The 20,362-nt window shown below is 45.9% G+C and overlaps 1 pseudogene; it reads left to right on the forward strand.

Moving 5' to 3' along the window:
• Nucleotides 1-1,485: 1,485 nt before the first annotated feature.
• On the forward strand, nucleotides 1,486-19,686 carry LOC125536633 (annotated as a pseudogene).
• Nucleotides 19,687-20,362: the final 676 nt, after the last annotated feature.

Genomic DNA, 20,362 nt, shown 5'->3' on the forward strand with positions numbered 1-20,362 from the left:
GAGAGATCGGTCCTCGCACACTTCACGGCTGGGGTCATCAGTCCACTCGGCCACGAAATCTGCGAGGGCCGCACCCTTGATGACTCTAGTGGTGCTGAACTCCAGCTGGAACGCTTGCAGCTCGATGTTCCACTCTGCAACCCTTCCCGCAGCATTGGGGCTCCGGAGCACTCTCGCTAGTGGGTAAGCCGAGACAAGTTTGATGGGGTGGCCTTGGAATTAGTGCCGTAGCTTACAGGAGGCAACGAGGAGCGTGAGCAAGAGCTTCTGTGGCATGGGATAGCATGCCCGTGCATCGCGCAACACCGTGCTGATGAAGTACATCAGGTGCTCGACGAGGGCGGAAGTGTCGGTGGGGTCTTGTACCTCCTGAGACTGGGTGGCCTCAGGAGGTTGGTCTTTCATAGGGGTAGCCGAGGCCTCAGGAGCACCGTCTTCAGGAACTTAGTCATCTGTTGGGGCTGACGAGACCTCAGGAGTGTCATCCTGAAGCTGCTGCGTCTCGATCGGGTGCGGGGTGCTGGTCCACGAGCCCTTGGCCAGGCACTCCTCCTGGACCGCCACCAACGCTGCACTGGCAGCGTGAGGCGTGGCGGCCAGGTAGAGCAGCAAGGGCTCAAGGGGATGCGGTGCTACCATCACCGGCGGGCTGGTGAGGTATTTTTTGAAGTCTTGGAATGTCGCGTCAGCCTCCGGAGTCCACTCGAATGGTCCTTTATTTTTCATCAGCTTGAAGAATGGGAGGGTGCATTCTCCCAACTTGGAGATGAAGCGCCCCGGCGAGGTCACACATCCCGCCACCTTCTGCATCTCCTTGAGGGTTTGTGGCGGGCTCATCCTTTCTATTTCCTTGACCTTCTTCGGGTTGGCTTCGAACCCCCTGTGTGACACCAGAAAGCTTAGCAGCTTGCCGGAGGGGACTCCAAAACACACATTTCTCTGGATTGAGTAGCGGATCCACCTGGCACAGACTAGAAAATGTTTCCTCCAGGTCTTTGATAAGGGCCCTCACCTCCTGAGACTTCACTACTATGTCGTTGACGTATGCCTCGGCATTCCTCCCAAGCTGCCGGCCCAGAGTAATGTGCATCGGCCGCTGGAAGGTTTCTCCAGCATTGCGCAGCCCGAACGGCATGCGGGTGTAGCAGTATAACCCGCATGGGGTCAAGAAGGCCGCCTTCACAACATCCTCCACTGCCATCCTGATTTGTTGGTAGCCCGAGAAGGCATCCAGGAAGCATAGTAGGTCGCACTCGGCGGTGGAATCGGTGATTTGATCAATGCGCAAAAGTGGGAAGGGGTCTTGAGGGAAAGCCTTGTTGAGGTTGGTGAAATCGACGCACATGCGCTCCTTCCCGCCTTTCTTGGGGACGATAACCGGGTTTGCCAGCCACTCCGGGTACCACACCTCCCGAATGACACCAGCCTCCTACAGCTTGCGGGTCTCTTAGATGATGAACGACTACTTCTCTGTGGACTGCCGCCATGCCTTCTGCTTCACTGGGCGTACATTGGTGCACACCCTTAGGTGATGCTCGATTATTCCCTCAGGATTCCAACCAGGTCCTTGGGCTCCCATGCGAACACATCCTTGTTCGTGCGCAAGAAGCTGACCAACGCCTCCTCTTGATCTGGAGTGAGGTCGGCGCCTATGGTGAAGGTGGCGCCTGATGCCCCGTCTTCGTCGACTAGCACCTACTTCGTCTCGGCACGATCTTGAGAGAACAACTGCTTCTTCTTTGTTGGCATAGACCCCGGAGCCTCCGGGGCTCCTTCCTCACTTGACCGCGTGGCCGCCGCGGCCCTAAAGGTGAGCTTGAGGGCCAACAATGCCTCCTTTGTGTCCCCTGCCACGGTGAGGACGCCGCTGCTTGCCTACAATCTTCATGCGATTCTAGGAAGGGGAGTTGCCGCCATGAACTTGGCCAGGGCGGGGTACCCAAGAATGGCGTTGTATGGGAGGCTGATGCGGGCAATGTCAAAGTCGATAGGCTGAGTGCGGTAGTTGTCGCCGGTGTCGAAGGTGACGGGGAGGTGGATCTACCACAGGGGGCATGTGGACCCCTCGACGACGCCGGAGAAAGGCTTGGTGGGGCGGAGCCGACCGTGGGGTATATGAAGCAAGCCGAATGCTTCCACCGAGAACACATTGAGGCCGGCTCCACCATCGATGAGGGTCTTGCTGACCACTACATTGCAGATGGTGGGGGTGCAGAGCATCGGGAGTGCGCCAGCTCCCGCGGTGGTCGCGGGGTGGTCCCTCGATTGAAGGTGAGGTTGACCTTGGGCGCCGCCCAGTCCGGTGGAGATGCCCGCTACACGCGAGTGGCACCCACCTGGCGGAAGAATTGCTTGATGTGGCGATCCCTGGGTGGCGCCTGCGGACCACCCAGGAGGGTTGCGACGGCGTGGGGGGGCCGATACCGCGAAGCGTGCGATGAAGAGGCCGCGCAACTCCTCCCAGGAGGCCACTGAAGACCCTGGCAAGCTGAGAAGCCAGGCACGCGGCATGCCCGCTAGGGCCATGGGGAGCTAGTTCGCCATGACCTTCTTGTCGCCATAGGCTGCACGAACAGCCTCCTCATATGCTTGGAGAACCGCTGCCGGGTCCGCCGCGTCGTTGTATCAAGGTGGCAGATCCAGCCTGAACTTGGGCGGCCACTGCACCCGCCGCAGGGCGGGGGTGAAAGCTCGGAGGCCCTCGGCTCCCTCGAAAGCACATGTCAGTCCATTCTAAGGAGCATGGCTTGCCATGAGCGCTGAACAGCGGAGCGCAGCGAACAGAGAGGCGGGAATTCAAAACGATGAACTTTCGCAATGATGCACAGTTGGGGAGAACACAAATTTATCTTGAAATTTTAGTGAGGGACTGTCGGATTTTGGGTTCCGCAGACCCTTGAGAGGTTCAAACTCAGGGGTGCGTGTGAAGAACTGAACCTCCTTAGTCTGCCTACTCGCTAATCTCACAGCCTAGCTCGACGAACCGGAAGGAAACGGGACACAACAGTTTACCCAGGTTCAGGCCACCTTACGGTGTAAAACCCTACTCCTGCTTCATGGTGGATTAGCCTCGAGGGGCTGAGGGTGAACTAGTACAGTGGGAGAACAACCCCGGGAGGAGGTGTGTTCTTGTGCTCGAGAGAGCTGGTGAGCTGGTGAGGACGGAATGGATCCGATCCGGTCTCTGCTCTATGGTGGCGGCTAGGTCCTATTTATAGTGGCCTTGGCCCTCTTCCCAAATGAAGGCAGGAAGGGATCCCACAACGGCCAAATTCGAAGGGAGACAACTAGTACATGTTATCCTAACAAAATTAGTCTTCACCTACAAAGCTCCTCGTCATGACGCCGAGGTGGGCTCGGCGATGACCTCCGTCCTGCCGTCTTGGCGGTCTTGGTCTTGTTGCACCGGAACGAAAGCCTTTAGTTGATTCCTCGGGACTCCGCGCCTGCACTTGCTCCTTAGCACCGAAGAGGAAACTGCTGCTCTGCGCCCGCTGGCACCCACCTGGCCTTGGTCGTCACAGCTCACATCACCTGAGCCTCACGAGGTTAGACTTGCATACGAGTCTCCGCTCCTCAGGAGCCAGCCTGAGGAGGCTGCTCCTTTTGGAGGTCTTGGTGTCATCCGCCTCGCGAGGCTTGGCCCCTTGCGAGGGTCTTGAGTTGTTGATACCGAAGGTGGGCCATTCCAGGCCGTCGATAGAGCCACACCATGGGCCGCAGGCAGGCAAGTCTGGGTACCCCTATTCCCAAAACACCGACAGGGACCACCTTATAATGCTACCGTCATCCTAAGCAGAATAACATGCATAAAAGGATTAACATCACATGCAAATCATAAGTGACATGATATGGCCATCATCTTGTGCTTTTGATCTCCATCTTGAAAGCACCGACATGATCTCCATCGTCATCGGCATGACACCATGATCTCCATCATCATGCCTCCATCGGGGTTGTCACACCAACCATGCTTCTACTACTATTGCTACCGTTTAACGATAAAGTAAAGCATTACATACAGGGCTGTCCCTGATGGGGGCGAGAGGGGCGGCCTCCCCGGGCCCCCAAATCTGAGGGGCGTCCTTTCCAGGTATGTGTGGCCTCGAGTAGGCATCACCCTTGTCCGGATCGCCATTAGAGCACCACACAGCCTATCCGTCTGTGTCGCTAGGAGGAAGAAGGCTGAATCGTTTTCTTTTTGTTAGCAAACTAGGCATTGGGCCTTTCTTTCTTTAGCAATGGAATGGTGATGGTTAAGTCTGGTGATGGTCGTCGTAGGTTGGGCCAATACTGGCTTGGTGGACGCCTTCTTTTGCTGTTTTGTTTGATGAATATGGGCTGACTGATCCATTTTTGTTTTTCCGAGGGGCTGACTGATCCGGTTTGTTGGTGTATTTTTTAAAGTTTGATTCAAGTGCCATTTCCAAAGTGCCATTTTCTGGAAGTTTGATTCAAGGGATAAATTTATAGTTGATTCCCCTTTATTCTACTATAGCTTTCATATCATATTTAGCCTAAATATGTTCATATAGGCTGATTGTAGTCGTTATCTGGTGGATTATACCAAAATTATCACATATATTTATCTTGGTCCCGTCAAGTATGTCATACAAAAAATGGCTTGCTCACCGCTAGCGCATGCGATCGCAATTTGGCTTACTTGATGATAACTGAGAACTGGCCTGATGTCCCTTGCGATCATCCCATGCCTGAGTGCTTATAACGAACGCTTGATCTCCAGTGTGATCTTTTCGGATACACCTTGAGAGGTGAGTCTCCTGGAGAATAATGCACCACATCGAGCGTCCAAATGAAATAATGTCGAGGAAGACATGTCTCTAATTCTCCTTTTTGAATATTGTTTGTGGTCTTGTATTATCGAACAATATTAGAATGATATTAAGGGGCCCTAAGTTTTGCTTTCACCCCGGGCCCCTGAAATCTCAGGACCGGCCCTGATTACATAGTGCATAATGATTGACACGCATGTCATACAATAATTAAAGACAACCCTATGGCTGCTATCGGTTGCCGTATTCATCGACATGCAAGTCGTGATAAACTATACAAAACATGATCATCTCATACATCAGATATATCTCACCATGTCTTTGGCCATATCATATCACAACATACCCTACAAAAACAAGTTAGACGTCCTCTAATTGTTGTTGCGTGTTTTACATGGCTGCTATGGGTATCTAGGAATAACTACTCTTACCTACACAAAGCCACAAGGGTGATATGCAAGTTGCTATTTAACCTTCCACAAGGACCGCCTTTGTCGAATCCGATTCAACTAAGATGGGACAGACAGACACCCGCCAGTCATCTTTATGCAAGCACGTTGCATGTCAGTCGATGGAACCGATCTCATTTACGAGGACATGTAAAGTTGGTCTGGGCCGCTTCATCTCACAATACTTCTGAATCAAAATAAGACCAAGGAAGAAAGCAATCTAAATATCAATGCCCACAAACTCCTTTTTGTTCTACTCATGATGTCATCTACGCAAGACCTGGCTCTGATACCACTGTTGGGGAACGTTGCATGGAAAGCAAAAAAATTCCTACCCTCACCAAGATCAATCTAGGAGATGAACATCTATGAGAGGAGAGATTGCATTTACATACCCTTCTAGATTGCTAAGCGAAGGCGTTAAGAAATGAGGTTGATGTAGTCGAACGTCTTCGCGAACCAATCACGATCCGTCCACGAACTCCCGATCCACGCGCCGAACGGACGTCACTTCCGTGTTCAACACATGTACGGCTTGATGATGCCTTCACCTCCTCGATCCAGCGAGCGATGGTGAAGTAGTAGCTTGAGTCCTCCGGCAGCATGGCGGCGTGGTGGTGACGCTGGTGGAGCAATCTCAGTAGAGCTTCTCTAAGCTACATGGAGGGAGAGGTGAACTACGAGGGAGAGGGAGGGCAGCGTGATATCCCACAAGTATAGGGGATCATTTGTAGCCTTCGTCGATAAATAAGAGTGTCGAACCCAACGAGGAGCTAAAGGTAGAACAAATATTCCCTCAAGTTCTATCGACCACCGATACAACTCTAGGCACACTTGACGTTTGCTTTACCTAGAACAAGTATGAAACTATTTTGCAAGAATAACACTATGAGTACTTTGCGAGAAGAAAACTACGAATAAATTGCGAGATAATAAAAGTAGATAGCTTCTATCAACAAGAAAGTCATTTGTCCCTAGGCAATCGATAACAAGTACCGGTAATCATTCTTGCAATTTTATATGAGGGAGAGGCATGAGCTAACATACTTTCTCTACTTGGATCATATGCACTTATGATTGGAACTCTAGCAAGCATTCGCAACTACTTAAGATCATTAAGGTCATGAAACCCAACCATAGCATTAAGTATCAAATCCTCTTTACTCCCAGACGCAATAACCCACTTATCCACGTTTAGGCTGCTGTCACCCCCGCAACACTAACAATAAGCAAACCATGAACATATTGTAACACCCTACAGCGGGGGCCCTCACGTTTGCGCGAGACAGAGGGCACCATAGGATAGCACCATAAATAAAATATACAATCATACCAACCAAGATCATGATTAACCCATTGGACAAAACGGATCTACTCAAACATCATAGGATAACCATAGATCATTGGGAAATAATATATGGAGTTGAGCACCATGTTTAAGTAGAGATTACAGCAGGGAGAAGGGGTGTTACACCACTTCATAGAGGGGGAGAAAGTTGGTGTTGACGGTAGCAAGATTGTTAATGTAGATCGTCGTCACGATCCTAGCCCCGGAGGCACTCCGGTGCCACCGGGAGAGAGGGGGAGAGAGACCCCTTCCTTCTTCTTCTTCCATGGCCTCCCCCTAGATGGGAGGAGAGTATCCCCTCTGGTCCATGGTCTCCATGGCGGCGGAGGGGCGAGAGCCCCTCCGAGATTGGATCTCCCTCTCTGTTCTCTTCTGTTTCGCGCTCCCCTGATCTGGCCGAAAACCGTTTCTTATATTCCGGGAGATCCGTAACTCCAATTGCGCTGAGATTTTAACACGGTTTTTTCTAGATATGAGCTACCTTGCGCCCGAAGTAGAGCTCCATCCTACGTTTGAGGAGGGCACAACCCACCACCACACGTCAGGGGCCTCTGGCGCGCCTTGGTGTCTTGTGGGATATATGGGCCTCCGTTTGCGGTGATTCCAAATCCCAAAAATCACATATATTCCAAAATAATTCTCCGTAAAATTTTATTGCATTTGGACTTTGTTTTATATGGATTTTATGCGATACAAAAAACATGCAGAAAACAAGAACTGGCACGGGGCACTGGATCAATAGGTTAGTCCAATAAATCATATAAAAAATTGCCAAAAGTATGTAAAATTTGTATAATATTGGCATGAAACAATCAAAAATGTAGATATGACGGAGACGTATCAGCATCCCCAAGCTTAATTCATGCTCGTCCTCGAGCAGGTAAATGATAAAAAAAGATAATTTTTGATGTGGAATGCTACCTGGCATAAACTTGATCATATATCTAATCATGGCATGAATATTAAGACATAAGTGATTCAAAGCAATAGTTTATAATTTGACATCAAGACATCAATACTCAGGCATCCCAACAAACAATCATGTCTTTCAAAATATCAACGCTAAAGAAAGCTATCCCTATAAAATCATATAGTCTTGTCATGCTCTATCTTCTTAACACAAAGTATTTGTCATGCAGAACCCCGATGACAAGCCAAGAAATTGGTTCATACTTTTTAACGCGCTTCAACTTTTTCAACTCTCACGCAATACCTAAGCGCAAGCCATGGATATAGCACTATGGGTGAAAGAGTATGATGTTAGGGGTAAATATAAAGAAGACAAAAAGTAAGAAAGTCTCACATCGATGCGGCTAACCAACGGGCTATGGAGATGCCCATCAATTGATATCAATACGAGGAGTAGGGATTTCCATGCAACGAATGCACTAAGAGCTATACGTGTATGAAAGCTCCATATGAAAGCTAAGTGGGTGTGCATCTAATACTATAATGAAAAATTCCCACTATTTCATGGAAGTGACAACATAGGAGACTCTCCATATGAAAAACATGGTGCTACTTTGAAGCACAAGTGTGGTAAAGGATACTAACAATGCCCCTTCTCTCTTTGTTTATTTTTTCTTTTTCTTTTCTTTTTTCTTTTTTATATTTATTTTTTTCTCCCATTGTCCGGAGTCTCATCCCGACTTGTTGGGGAATCATAGTCTCCATCATCCTTTCCTCATTGGGGCACTACTCTAAAAATGAATAATGATGATCATCACACTTCTATTTACTTATGACTCAAAAGAAATAAAAATTACAACTCGATACCTATGACAAAGTATGATTCTATATGAATGCCTCTGGCATGTACCAGGATGTGCAATGATCTAGCGTAACATGTATGAAAAATGATGAACGGTGGCTGAGCCACAACTACTATGTCAGCTATATGATCATGCATAGCAATATGACAATAAATGCTCAAGTCATCAAACGGAAGCGGTGGGAGTTGCATGGCAATATATCTCGGAGTGGCCATGGAAAAGCCATAATAGGTAGGTATGGTGGCTGTTTTGAGGAAGATATAATAAGGCTTATGTGTGATAGAGCGTATCATATCACGGGGTTTGGATGCACGTGCGAAGTTTGCACCATGTCTCGATGTGAGACAGGGCAATGCACAGTACCGTAGAGGCAAGCAAATTGCGGAAAGGTAAGAGTGCGTATAATCCATGGACTCACATTAGTCATAAAGAATTCATACACTTATTGCAAAAGTTTATTAGCCCTCAAAGCAAAGTACTACTACGCATGCCCCTAGGGGGATATATTGGTAGGAAAAGACCATCGCACGTCCCCGACCGCCACTCATAAGGAAGACAATCAATAATAAATCATGCTCCAACTTCATAGCATAACGAGAGACTATACGTGCATGCTTAGGGAATCACAAACCTTAACACCAATAATCCTGCTAACCACAACCGCTTACTAATACCTACCACATATTATCATCTCTGTATCGCAAAACTATTGCAAGGAATCAAACATATCATATTCAGTGATCCATAAGTTTTATGTAGGATTTTATGACTAACCATGCAATTGACCAATTCCTGTTGACTCTCTAAATGGATCTAAGTGAAGCATGAGAGTTCAATTCTTTCTACAAAATACCATGCTCTAATAAATATAAGTGAAGCAAAATAGCATTCTACAAAGAACAATTTTCTATGTGAAGAGAAACAGGCAATCCAAACTTCAAATGATATAAGTGAAGCACATGAAGCATTCTATAAAGCCATACTCAAAAGATATAAGTGAAGTGCAATGATCATTCTATAAATAAACCATGGACTATCTCATACCATCATGGTGCATAAAATAAAAATTAAAACTAAACGCAAAAGATGCTCCAAGATTTACACATATCACATGAACGAAACAAGAACGAAAACATACCGATACTTGTTGAAGAAAGATGGGATGCCTTCCGAGGCATACCATACACATATCTCTTAGACGCTTGAGTCTCCTTGAATATTTACTTGGGGTGCCTTGGGCATCCCCAAGCTTGAGTTCTTGCCTCTCCTCCTTCTCCTCATATAGAGACCTCCTCGATCTTTGATCACTACATCCACACATAACTCAATAGAAAGCTCAGTAAGATCCATTATTATAATAAAGCAAATCAGTACTCTAAGTATTGTTGCAAAACAATCCATATTTTATTTTTGCATTTTAGCTACTGTAATTTAACTTTTTCATGGCTTATTCCACTAATAGAATCGATAGTTTCATCAAAACAAGCAAAACAATGCATCAAAAACAGAATCTGTCTTAACAGGACAGTCTGTAGTAATCTGAACATCCACCATACTTTTGGTACTCCAAAAATTCTGAGAAAAATTATGAAAAATAAAAAAAATTGTATAGCAAGACTGTGCAAAAAATTCAGAAGCTATTGATGTTCCAGTAAAAAATGTAAAATCGCGCACTACAGCCAAAGTTTCTGTTTCTGCATCGCACATACCAACAAGCAATCTGAACATCCTAAAGGAAAATCTTGGCACATTATTTTTATAATATAATGGATTTGTAAAAGGGGATAGTTATTTTTTGTGATTTTTTTTATAATTCAAGATTCTCAAAGTTTCCATGGGCATGAACAAAGTTCAAGGCTAGCTCCCACTTTCACAATGCTCGCCCCTCTCACTTTCACTTTTCTTTTTGTGAAGTTTTAAGTTCCCCTCTATATTTTTTTGTTTTTAAACTTTATAAAAGCACTCAACAGAAATAAATGACTCTCTAAAACATCCGGGTTGTCTCCCCGATAGCGCTTTCTTTAAAGCCATTAAACTAGGCATAAAGTGCTCAAGTAATGGATCCACCCGGATCCAAAGGTATATCAAAGCCAATTTTAATTAAGAATGATTTGGCATTTAGTAGTGAGCAAAAAGCAATATATATCATGCAATGATGAAGTCTAACTCTCTTCCTATGCATCGGCATGTCATACAAGAACAATTCATGGACATCAAGAAAAGGCCAATACATAGCATAAGCAGTTTCTTGCAATTTTATCGTGTTGGAAACATAGAGAGGCGGAGATGTAGTTCCTCTCTCATAATAATTGCAAGTAGGAGTAGAAAGCACATGCATATTACATTCATCAAAATTATCATGTGTAGTGGTAGAACGCAACCTATCAATGTAATCCTTAATAAGTGCAAACTTCTCCAATATAGTGTAGTTTGGAGAATTCAAAAAGATAATAGGACTATCATGTGTGGGTGCAATAGCAACAATTTCATTCTTGATATAAGGAACTATAGTAAGTTCATCTCCATAAGATAATTCATATTGGCATCATGGCCACAAGCATCAAGTTCATCAAAAAGGGATATTTCAAAAGAATCAACGGGATCATAGCATTTATCATAGCAATCATCCTTCGATAAGAACGAAGGGGCATTAAACAATGTATGGGATAAAGAGTTACTCTCATTAGAAGGTGAGCACGGGTGATCAATCCGCTCTTCCTCCTTTTGTTCTTCGCTCTCCTCCTCATCTTTTTCATCCAATGAACTCACAGTTTCATCATTTTCTTCTTCCATAGACTCCTACAAAATGTTAGTCCCTTCTTGGACATCAGAGTTATTCTCAATAAATACATCAATATTGGAATTGTATTTATAATTATCATAGCAATATTAAAGGATAACAAAATTTTCAAGTCTATAAACTGAATCATCAAAATCTTCAAACTTCTTAAACAATGATTCAATTTCATAAGCACCTTTAAAAGAAACAAATTCTTCTATTCGTTCCACATCATAGTAATCATATATACCATTAGCATAAGAAGCCAAAGTTTCATTATAATTAAATTTGCATGAAAAGGGAAGATGTGGAGCATTCATTCTAGAGCAACTATAATCATGTATCAAGCATAGATCCCGAGCATACCAACGCAACATATAAATTTGATCCCATAAAAGTTTCCCTTTTTGTGTCAAGCGATAATCCCTAAAGTATTAACGTTGATCCAATGTTACTCCCATTATCAAGTTGAATGGGGTTTTCTCAGGATTATCCAAGTAGTGCATAATATTTTTCACATAACAAGCATCGAGGGTTTTAGGAGGTTCCCCACCTCCATGAGTAGCAAGTACCACTAATTTTTTTTGGTGTTTCGTGTTCCATATCCATAACTAAAGATAGAGAACAACTTAGAACAGAAAATAAAAACTTCTTAGTGATAAAGCAAACAACCACTCACGAGAATATTCACCCCACGCTATTGCTCCCCGGTAACGGCGCCAGAAAAAGGTCCTGATAACCCACAAGTATAGGGGATCATTTGTAGCCTTCTTTGATAAATAAGAGTGTTGAACCCAAAGAGGAGCTAAAGGTAGAACAAATATTCCCTCGAGTTCTATCGACCACCGATACAACTCTACGCACACTTGGCGTTTGCTTTACCTAGAACAAGTATGAAACTATTTTGCAAGAATAAAACTACAAGTACTTTGCCAGAATAAAACTATGAATAAATTGTGAGATAATAAGAGTAGATAGCTTTTGTCAACAAGAAAGTCATTTGTCCCTAGGCAATCGATAACAAGTACCGGTAATCATTCTTGCAATTTTATATGAGGGAGAGGCATGAGCTAACATACTTTCTCTACTTGGATCATATGCACTTATGATTGGAACTGTAGCAAGCATCCGCAACTACTAAAGATCATTAAGGTCGCGAAACCCAACCATAGCACTAAGTATCAAGTCCCCTTTACTCCCATACGCCATAACCCACTTATCCGCTTTAGGCTGTTGTCACCCCCGGAACACTGACAATAACTAAACCATGAACATATTGCAACACCCTACAACGGGGGCCCCTCACGTTTGCACGAGACGAAGGGCACCGTAGGATAGCACCATAAATGAAATATACAAGCATACCAACCAAGATCACGATTAACCCATAGGACAAAACGGATCGACTCAAACATCATAGGATAAACGTAGATCATTGGGAAATAATATATGGAGTTGAGCACCATGTTTAAGTAGAGATTACAGCGGGGATAAGGGGTGTTACACCTCTGCATAGAGGGGAGAAAGTTGGTGTTGATGGTAGCAAGATTGTTGATGTAGATCGCCGTCATGATCCTAGCCCCGGCGGCACTCCGGCGCCACCGGGAGAGAGGAGGAGAGAGCTCCCCTCCTTCTTATTCTTCTTCCTTGGCCTCCCCCTAGATGGGAGGAGAGTTTCCTCTCTGGTCCATGGTCTCCATGGCGACGGAGGCGCGGGAGCCCCTCCAAGACTGGATCTCCCTCTCTGTTCTCTTCAGTTTCGCGCTCCCCTGATCTGGCTGAAAACCATTTCTTATATTCTGGGAGATCCGTAACTCCGATTGCACTGGGATTTTAACACAATTTTTTTTCGGATATAAGCTTCCTTGCGCCCGAAGTAGAGCTCCAACCGACGTTCGAGGAGGGCACAACCCACCACCAAGCGCCAGGGGCCTCTGGCGCGCCCTGGTGTCTTGTGGGCTGTGTGGGCCTCCGTTTGCGGTGATTCCAACTCCCAAAAATCACATATATTCCAAAATAATTCTTAGTAAAATTGTATTGCATTGGGATTTCATTTGATATGTACTTTCTGTGATACAAAAAACATGCAAAAAACAGGAACTGGCACTGGGTACTGGATCAATAGGTTAGTCCAATAAATCATATGAAAAGTTGCCAAAAGTATGTAAAAGTTGTATAATGTTGGCATGAAACAATCAAAATTTATAGATACGATGGAGACGTATCACAATGTTGTGGCATAGATGGCTTCCCTCCCTCTACCCCTTTATATATAGGGGGAAGGGAGGAGGGGTGCCCTAGGGTTTCCCCGGGGGTGCGGTCACCATATGGAGGCGCCTAGGGTTTGGGTGCCCCTCAAGTGCCTTGTCCCACAAGAAAGGGGGAGGCAACCCTAGGGGCGTAGCACCTCTCCTGGTGGTGTGGGTTGTGGTGAGGGGGGTGCCCAGCCCCTTAGCGGGCTGGTGTGCTCCCTTCCCCCCGCCCATGGGCCCCCCCCCCCCCACCCGAGACTTGCCGAGGCCCCCGAAACCCCTTTCGGTTCACCTGGCGATAACCCGGTACCCCCGGAACACTTTCGGACTCTGATGCCCTTCATTCTTTATATCAATCTTCACCTCCGGACCACTCCAGAGTTCCTCGTCATGTCTGGGATGTCATCCAGGACTCCGAACAACCTTTGGTTACCACCATAACAACTCAACTATATTTATATCATCACAAACGTTAAGTGTGTAGACCTTGCGGGTTCGAGGACTATGCAGACATGACCGAGACACCTCTATGGTCAATAACCAATAGTGGGACCTGGATGTCCATATTGGTTCCTACATATTCTACGAAGACCTTTGTCGGTCGAACCACGATGTCAAGGATTCAGATAATCCCGTATGCAGTTCCCTTTGTCTATCGGTATGTTACTTGCCCGAGATTCGATCATCAGTATCACCATACCTAGTATAATCTCGTTACCGAAAAGTCTCTTTACTCGTTCCGTAATACAAGATCCCGTGGCCAACTCATTAGTCACATTGCTTGCAAGCACATTGTGATGCTGTATTACCGAGTGGGCCCTGAGATACCTCTCCATCATACGAAGTGACAAATCCTAGTCTTGATCCATGCCAACACAACAGACACCCTCAGAGATACCTGTAGAGCACCTTTATAGTCACCCGGTTATGTTGTGACGTTTGGTACACAAAAGGTACTCCTCCGATGTCAGTGAGTTGCATGATCTCATGGTCATAGGAACATATACTTGACATGCAGAAAATGATAGCAATAAACTTGATACGATCATATGCTACGTTTATAGTTTGGGTCTTGTCCATCACATCATTCTCCTAATGATGTGATCCCATTATCAAATGACAACTCATGTCTATGACTAGGAAACCACAACCATCTTTGATCAATGAGCTAGTCTGGTAGAGGCTCACTAGGGACATGTTGTTGTCTATATATGCACACATGCATTTGAGTTTTCGGTCAATACAATTATAGCATGGATAATAAACGATTATCATGAATAAGGAAATATATTAATAACCACTTTATTATTGCCTCTAGGGCATATTACCAACAATTGCCTCCTCGAACCCGCACGGGATGACACCCCAATTGATGGATGCGGACTGTTCGGAGTCAGATCCGCTGCCCACCATGCCGGAGACCTTCAGAGATCGTCGTCGGAGGTGAGCTTGATGGCGGAGGGGAGTGGAGTGAAGAGGTTAGGGTTTGGTCCGAAGAGCAGATGAGGAGGAATATATATGGGGTTGGGTGGGCCAGCGTGGACCGGTTCCGACGTGGCGAGCGCGCCCGGATGCCCCCATATCCACCCCATAGATACGAGGGGTACCGGTCAGCCCGGGCATTTGAAACCAGTTTAATACGCCCGTCTGGGTCGATTTTTCAAGACCAGAACGTCCGCCCAGACGTTTGAGGCAAGTTTGGGGCGTCCGTCTGTAGATGATCTAATACCAACAAACACATAGGACGCGTTTGGTACGCTCTCCGGTAACGTATTCGTTCCGGTAACGAGAAGCACCGGTTTCCAATGTTTTCTCACCGAATACAAGTTTTGTTTGGTGGAGCGTCCAACCTCCGGTTTCCTAATCAGCTTCGGTCCGGCCGTTTTCGGTTTCGCGAAGCCATGTATCGAAAGACGCTGCTAGCTAATACTGAGTGTGCGTACCAAACGCAGGATACCGTTTCGGAAAGCGCTGGAATCGGAAGCCGTGATGTTCGCTCCGAACCAAACGCGTCGATATATTCCAAAGTAGTACCCGATCCTAAGCTCCACTTTTTTTAAAAAAAATGCCATGATTGTTAGCCACCAGTTTACATTTTCCAAAACACGAATACTTTTTTCAGAATGTTGAACATTTCTTGAAGTAAGAATATTTTTTAAAATTAAACATTTTTAAAACTTAATAAAGTTTTAAAGAACTGAAAAAATAAAATTTGTGATTTTTTTAAATCATGACTTTTTGGAAAACATAAAACGTTTTTTGAAATTATGAATAAATTTTCAAATTTGCAAACAATTTTTAATAAACACGAACACTTTTCACAAGTGAACATTTCTTCAAATTTGTGAAAATTTTAACATAGAAGAAAAGAAAATAAAAAAAAGAAAAAAACAAAATGAAAACAGTAAAGAAAACAAACAACAAAATAATCGGTTCAGGGGACCTTCTAGATGGTTCTCAAAACCGGTTGGCTCGCATTGTGTATATATGCCCAATATGTGCAGCCCATCTATCGTCTCTCGAGTCGTTGCCTAGTGTCATTCAACAACAACACGCAACTAATGAATGTTTCGATTTCCCCTTTTTGGTTTATTTCTTTTGGTTTTGGGATGAATTCTTAATTTCTTAATACCTTTCAAATCGTCCTAGCCATCAATAATTCATGCTAAGAAGAGTGCTCATGTTGTGGCAATTCCATCAAGAAGGTAATGGGTTATTCCTATAGCATCGTGTCCTCGTATATTATACTAAAGATAAAAAAACATTTTTAATGGATGTAAACATAGACATGAAAAACATTAATAAAAAAATAAAACCATGCATTTAAAAATGATTTTTTTGGAAATGCGAGTTTTAAAAATCATGACTTCAAAAAAATTGCAAACTTGAAAAACAAATTCTCAGATTCGCAATACTCATGAAGTATAAAAAAATGCTCATAGATTTAGAAATATTACATAATTAAAAGTATTCATGTATTTAAAATCATGATTTTAAAAATATTCACGAATTTCAGAAAATTTTCATGAATTAAAAAATCACTAAGTTTAAAAATGATAATATATTTTAAAAATGTTCACATATATTGGATTTATAAATATATTCGTATATTTAGAAAATTCTCATGATTTCATAAAGTATTTCTAAGTTTTACTAATATGTAAGCGAAAAAATAGAAGAAAAAGAAACGCAGGGAGGAGCAGAATATTTTATGCTTTCGACTCATCACTTCTGAGTTAATAGGTAATTTTTCGATTAAATTAATGCAGAAAATAATTACAATCATGGCATTTAAAAAATTATTGACATACTGATTACGAACCAAGCAAGCATGTACTACACATATAATAGAAATACCTACGATATAGCTAGTAATGGTAAGACAAAAATAAACAATAGAGGGATAAATATGTTATACCCTCCAGTCGGCCGGGCAAAGGCCGTGACGGCAGCAACGTCCTCAGTGGCCTTCTTCTTGGCAGCGCCACGTTCGGTGTCGCTGGACATATATAGGCGCGTCCGAATGGAGAGACGTGGGCTGGACCCACGAAGCGCGCAGCGCGGAGAAGGAGAAGTGCATGAAGGCCTCTTCTCTTCTCAAATAGCATGTGAAAGAGCATCTCTTATAAAAAGGTTCGACTCTTTCTCTATAAACGAGGTGAGACTAAACTTCTCACCATCCCTTATCATGACACCTACATAGACCTTTAGGGATTTTTGTGAAAATGTTATACAGGCTTAAAGTCCATCCATGTTTCAACACATACGGCGTACAGAAAAGTGACCGAAGAATCCGACCATATGGTGTGTGCTGTCCACACTTCTTTTGTGCGAAATCACTAATTAATTAAGGAGTATTCGTTGCAAAGAACATTCCACTTTTCCATGTCGCGACAAATGGCGCACATGCAGCGCGTCACTTATCGCAATCCGGGAATTTTCCCTCTTTTCGTAGATTCATTTATTCAAAACGTTTTATCTTTTAAATCGTATGTTCAAATCTCGAATTGTTTTCACCATTGGATTCCTCGCGTCGAGATATTTAAAACTAGATCCCATGTTGATAGATTTTGACAAACATTTTTTTCACGAAAAACCGGACGAAGAAACCGAACCGGGAGCATGGTTTTTTTTCCTTTCCAAAAAAGGTACGCCCATATCTCTCGCGAAATCACACCCGTGCCTCTGATGGAAGTAAAACCGTAACTCTCGTGGAAGGAAAAAAACAGAAAACGCATTTTTTCCCGTTTCCGAGAGGCACGGCCATGACTCTCGTGAAAGCACAACCGTGCCTCTCGCAGAAGCAAAACTATGACTCTCGCGAAAGAAAAAAAACATAAAACATGTATTTTTTTCCTTTCTGAGAGGCACGGCCGTGACTCTCACGAAAGCACAACCGTGCCTCTCACGGAAGCAAAACCGTGACTCCCGCGAAAGAAAAAAAACAGAAAACACGTTTTGTTTCTCCGTTTCCGAGAGGCACGGCCGTGACTCTCGCGAAAGAAAAAAAAACAGAAAACGCATTTTTTTCGTTTCCGAAAGGTATGGCCGTGACTCTCGCTATAGCACAACCATGCCTCTCGCAAAAAAAACCCGTGACTTTTGCGAAAGAAAAAAACAAGTTTTTTTCGCGCAAATTTTTTTTTCTAATTTTTTTGATCGAGTAGCTAAGGAAGACCAAGAGAAAAACCAAAACGTCGAAAAAATCAAGAAAAACCCGTTTAAAAAACAGAAAACGCATGCGAAAAAATAAAAAAAATCGAAGAAAACGTTCAGAACGCGACACGTGACGAATGAATGAGAACGCGTCAAGTGGCACTGATCATTGCAGGGCTTCAAAAAGAGTGCTCGTTAACTAATTGCTCCCCCTTGTGACCTTGTCCCTCAGTCGCCATCATGACTGTTCCGCACATGCGGTTCATATGAACCGCTAGCCAGCGACCACTCAAACTCGTATCCGCTGAAATCGACGTCTTGAGAGGTATCGCCATGGAACGAGTGAATCGGCAGGAGGTTTGGAGCCGCGAGTGTTCGGCGTCAGAGAAACCGAGACTAGCAAAAAGTTCAAGTCACCACACGAGATTAGTTGCCAGCATTGAGTCTAACCAGGCCCACGCGATGCAGCACCTTTTCGAACCTCGGTTGTTTGATTCCTCACTTACACTGTTGAGTCTACATACCACGGTTCTTAAAACATCTCTGGGCCTAGTCCATTGGGAACTGCCGAATTGGCAGTTTCACCAGAGCCAGGCCCGAGCGATGCCTCAAGGCGCATGTGGGTGGCTGTCTCGAGACGTGTGTCTCCAGTTAATCCATCTCTCTCTCCCTAATCCTCAATACCTTCTCTCTCCCTCTACTCCAGTCCGATCCCGCTGATCCGGTCCGCCCGAGCTGGACCGAGCCGGAGCGCTTCCCCGGGAGGGTTGCTGCCCCTTGCAAAGTACAACGTCGAGGGCGGGATCGGCTGGCGCAGAGGTATGAAGTAGCGCCGCTCGACGTTGGGCGCGCACGTGCTCGACGGCTGCGGCGAGTTCATGCCATCCCCGGGCGATGGGCTCGCCGCGCTAGCCTGCGCCGCGTGCGGCTGCCACCACAACTTCCACCGCCACAAGCCGGTGGTGGTGGTGCCCTCGCCCTCGCCGCCCCCGCCTTGGCCATGGTGTCCCCCTCCGCGACCCTAGCCGACGCCAACTCCTGGCTCATGCCGCTCTTCCTCGCCCCACCGCATATGCATCAGAAGCGCCCAGTCGTCCCGGTGTCCCCGGTGTCTGCGCCGCCACGCTGGCCGAGTTCTCGAGCGAGGAGCTGCGCTGCCCCCCTCCCCCCCGGCCGCCCCCTCCGCGCCAGGTGCAAGCGGCCATGGGTGGGTCGGCCTCCGCGTCCTCGACGCCGAGCAAGAAGCGGTTCCGGATCAAGTTCACGTCTGAGAAGAAGGAGCGCATGCTGGAGTCCGCGCACCGCGTGGGCTGGCGCGTGCAGAAGCTCGACGACGGCGTGGTGGACGCCTTGGGCGCCCAGGTCGGCGTGCCCTGCCGCGTCCTCAAGGTGTGGATGCGCAACAACAAGCACCTCGCCAAGACCTCGCCACATCCCTGCAGCCACTGTCGCCGCTCCAGCATGACCCTAGTCCTCCTCCCCACCACCACCAGCACCAACACCACCCGCCGCCGCCCCAGCATCATTTGTCCCGTGTAATTCCCGTAACTTCATCCCTCCTCGCCCGCAGGCACTCTCGGTACCTCCACGGCTCAAAGTCTTTGACGAAATGTCAAGCCCAACCCGATGGCTGTTAAGTTTTGTTGTTAACTTCTAATCATATGCAAGTATGCAACCAAACGTCGGGTGAAAATTGCATCTCGATGACAAGACCCCCAATGCAGGCAACCAATCAACTGGTCATCTACGTTTTGACCCTGTTTTGGCTTACCCAGGCCTTGCTCAGTCTGGCTCGTTTTTCCCCTCTGAGCCAGGCCCGGCAGCGAAAGCAACTAAACACGCCCTAGAAGACATCAAGATACATGGCTGCACGGCGGAAGTCTGCGTCAGTACACGCAAGAACACTCTCAAGTTGTGGCTTGGGGGATATGTTGTCACGCCGAGTTCCCTACAGCCGCCGCCTCCCCTAAAGAGTCAGGGTTTCTTTGCCTCCCACCAGCTCCGTCTCGGTCCGCCTCGTATCAAGTGGCCTTGAGGCCATGGGAGCAGAGTGGATCCTGACCCTTGCTGGTGGAAGGGCTCCGTTTTAGATCATTTTTTGAATTGTGTTAGAGTTTGTGTCCTGCTCAGGAAGACAAGACGGCGGCAGCTCCCTGAAGAAGAAATAAGGTTCTCCCTGCCTAGGCCCTGTTCCGATGATGCTTCTAGCATCGTCGATGGGCTGTTGTAACGCCCCGAGACCGATCTGCCAGGTGTCCTCCAGTTTTTCGCTCTGTTGCCTTGTCATTTGCTTGCGTGTCATGCATTCTCATA

Source organism: Triticum urartu, chromosome 2 (genome assembly GCF_003073215.2).
Source record: "Triticum urartu cultivar G1812 chromosome 2, Tu2.1, whole genome shotgun sequence".
Taxonomy (NCBI): Eukaryota; Viridiplantae; Streptophyta; class Magnoliopsida; order Poales; family Poaceae; genus Triticum; species Triticum urartu.